Here is a 3,786-nt window from a genome sequence, read left to right on the forward strand (position 1 = left end):
TCTAGGGTACATAGTGGTTTCAGGTCGAAGGGTGGAATACACCACTATCACTATGAGAATATCTTATGACACTTTTCATAACTTTTACTATGTAGTATTCTCATGGCGGATCAATCCAATATAAATATTACTCCTAATATTTATATCTATGTGAAGACTTGATAACTCTTTATCCATGATCTGTGAGATGTGATCATCAGTCTACCTACATAATAGTCTCTATGCTTTAATGATATCCCACTTCTCAATAAAGCTTGACTACGGATACTTTGAGAATAGTTTCCTTATGTTTAATGGGGTCTCACAGTTAAGTTATACTTAATGTTCCATTAAACGGACTAACTATTCTAGGGACTTTATTATTTTGAAACAAAACAAAATCAATAAAGAAATGCCTTGTTATTATATATTCACAATATATATTTATATCAATATCATGATACAAAACCAAACTCAATCAATATAGATTGGCTATTAGGGCTTATTCCAACAGTGGTGTGCCCAATTTCTCTACAATAGTTACACATTAATTTCTGCTCATGAATTTTGCTCTTTCGATTCTTGTTTTTGAACTTTCTTTTTGGTGAGTTTTTAAGGTTTGAAGCTTTTGTAAATCGATTTGCAAAATTTATGGAAGCACTCGAAACTTGTTCTATCTTACTTTTTAGAGAGACAATCTCTAATTGTAATTTAGGACAAGCTCCACAACTTGTCCTATCATAGGATGGATTAAACTTGGAATGCGGATTACTAACCTCAATTGTTTTCTTTTTGTCCCATGAAGCATAGATGACCAATTTCGTCACTTTCGGAGTCACTTTTTGTAGATGAGACTTCATCCTCTTCCCATGCTATGTAAGCTCTTCTTCCTCTTGACTTATCGGATGAACTTGCTTTTCCTTTTGACTTGATCAAATCGCGACATTCGCTTCTTAGATGTCCAATCTTTCCGTATCCAAAGCAACTTAGACCATTTTCATCTTTGCTAGTTTCTCCTTTTGTTTGTGACCTTTTGATATAGCGATTGAACCGTTACACAAAAAGAACCATGTCTTCTTCATTAGGTGATTCTCCTTCGGAGTCATGCTCACCAATGATAGACGAGCTTGCCTTGGACGAAGAGACTTTTAGTACAACCAGTTTATTGTCTTTCAACTTGCCTTCATCCTCATTAGATTTGAAGCGATTGATCTCATGCTTATATTCCTTTAGTTTATCAAAGAGTGTGATTATACTAAGGACATTGAGATTTTGCAATTCCTTGATAGCGACAACCTTGGGCTGCCATTCCTTTGTCATACATCTCAAAATTTTATTAGTGCAATCTTGGTTTGAAATGTCCTTACCAAGATTTTGCCATTTTTTGATAATATGAGTGAATCTCATTTGCATGGAGGATATGGATTCACCATCCTCCATGTGAAAAAGCTCATATTGTTGCACAAGTGTATTAATTTTTTATTCTTTAACATCATCGGTTTCCTCATGAAAGGTTTTCAATGCACTCCACATAGCTTTATAGGTCTTAAAATGTGAGACAGAATGATACTCATTTACTCCAAGAGAGGAGATGAGAATATTTCGTGCCCTCAAATCATATTGGGCCTTCTTTTTCTCATCATCGCTCCAATCGGCTTTTGGCCTTTCTTGTGCTACACTGTTGGCAACAACTTGCGGTTGAAACCGTCCGTTGACCACAGCGTCCCACACATCCACGTCCACCGATTGGATATGAACGCTCATGCATTCTTTCCAATAGTCGTAATTTTCTCCGTCGAAAATAGGTGCTCTATTATACGCCCCCTTAGGATCCTTATTTTCCATATGAATCAACTCTTCTAGTAGTTAGCCGTTAAGAAGAGACCAAGCTCTATAAAACCACTTGTTGGTCAATATGGCTAATAAGGTAGGGATCTAAAGGGGGGTGAATAACGCTTTTGAAAAGCTTTTCGGAGTTTTAATTAAAAACGATTTCAATCAAATTGACTTATTGAAAATTCACTTGAGCAATCACAACAATTAACAAGAAGATAAAGCTATGTGATAATAGGATTCAATGTAGAATTGAGAGATTCACAATACAAATCGTATTACAATCAAAAGTTAATAGTTCTTGAACAATTTGCAGATCTTAAACAATTTCAAACCAAACCTATATAAAAATATAACAAGCTATCAAAATAAATTCACAATGCATGTGTTATTGATGAATTTGAATAAATTGAAACCTATTGATCCAAACTAAGTACTAAAACCTAATTCAAGGAATTAGCTTAATTTTCATCAAAAGCAACTTAGATCAACACAAGTTTCTATCCTAATAATTAATCAATTAGCATATGCAATAATCAAAAGTAAAGAGGATAAGGAAGAGAGATAACTCCGATATTTTTATAGTAGTTCACTTTTTTATCCTTGCTAGAGCTACGTCTAATCTTCTTGATGAAGTACACCTTCACCAAGGTCATCCACCAGTATAAACAAAGTTGAATACAAATGTGATTACAAGAGTTCCTTGAAACTATTCCTAGTTCTTGAACCCCTATGTAAACACTCCCCCAAACTTCAAATAACCTTTGAATTTAGTGCTCCTTGAATCTTTGAACTCTTGATTACCCGTTCTACCCTTCAAACTCTTCACTCAAGTCTTCGATGCTATGTCCAATAAACAAATCCCCTTCGATTGCAAGAACAATTAGAAAGAACCCCCAAGCCCTTCGATTGCAAGGCTATTCCTTAAAAAGACAATTAAATGTATAATCATCAAAAGACTAAACTAGAACATCATCAAAAACATACGGAGCCTAAAGTTATGTGCTTCACCATCAACAAACCAAACATTATTATAGAGATAGTAGAGTTAACAATAGTTCATGATGCAACAATCTTTCTTTGTTGGTTCCCTCCAAACCCTACAATACGTCCTTCTTTCATGACCAGTTCTTTCAAAAAAAAACTTAATCGACCATGTAATAATAAAAAGATTTAATTATAGAATAAAAAAAGTAGGAATATACTTGAATAACCGAAAAAGAAATAGAAAAAGGTATTTGACTGATAGAAGAGATAAAATGTATTGACCTTGATGACATGGCTTGCTGAAAAAATAACACATTCTGAGTGGTTGATAGCAAGGACGAATTTAAATCCGTTAAAAAGCGACAATAAAATAGAAGCCTCCCTAAGTGAAATAATGAAAAATCTAGACCAAAAAAATTAGGTATTACCTTTATATATTGTTATAGATTTAACAATTGACGTGAGTACTCCTTCTCTTCAACAATAAACAATTCAATTGAACATTTCACACAGATTTGAAATATATTGCTTTATTTCTTGATTCTTCTTCTTTAAAAATAATTGATTTTGAGTGAATTGATTTCGTAAAATAGATTCCGATTAAAAGTGAGTTGTAGATAAAGTGATATGTGTTTGGACACATCCATATAGCAAGTGAGTTGAATTATAAATTTGTTTGTTAGAATCGACTTTAAAATCAAAAAGTAGATCAGTTTTAGTGTATGTTTGTTTGATACTGCTTTGATAAAAATTGATTTTTGGTGAACTGATTTTGTAAAATTGTTTCCGACTAAAAGAGAGTTGTAGTATAAAGTGATTTGTCTTTAATAATTCATGTAAAAAAGAGTTAAGTTATGAATTTTCGTGTTAGAATCAATTCTACAAACGGAAATGCTTTGTATCCCAATAAATAATTTCCCGAATGCTTCCCGACTCACTAAAAACAATGTCAAACATTACTTTATAGAGTTAGAATCAATTCTATAA

Source organism: Medicago truncatula, chromosome 4, assembly GCF_003473485.1.
Source record: "Medicago truncatula cultivar Jemalong A17 chromosome 4, MtrunA17r5.0-ANR, whole genome shotgun sequence".
Classification (NCBI taxonomy): domain Eukaryota; kingdom Viridiplantae; phylum Streptophyta; class Magnoliopsida; order Fabales; family Fabaceae; genus Medicago; species Medicago truncatula.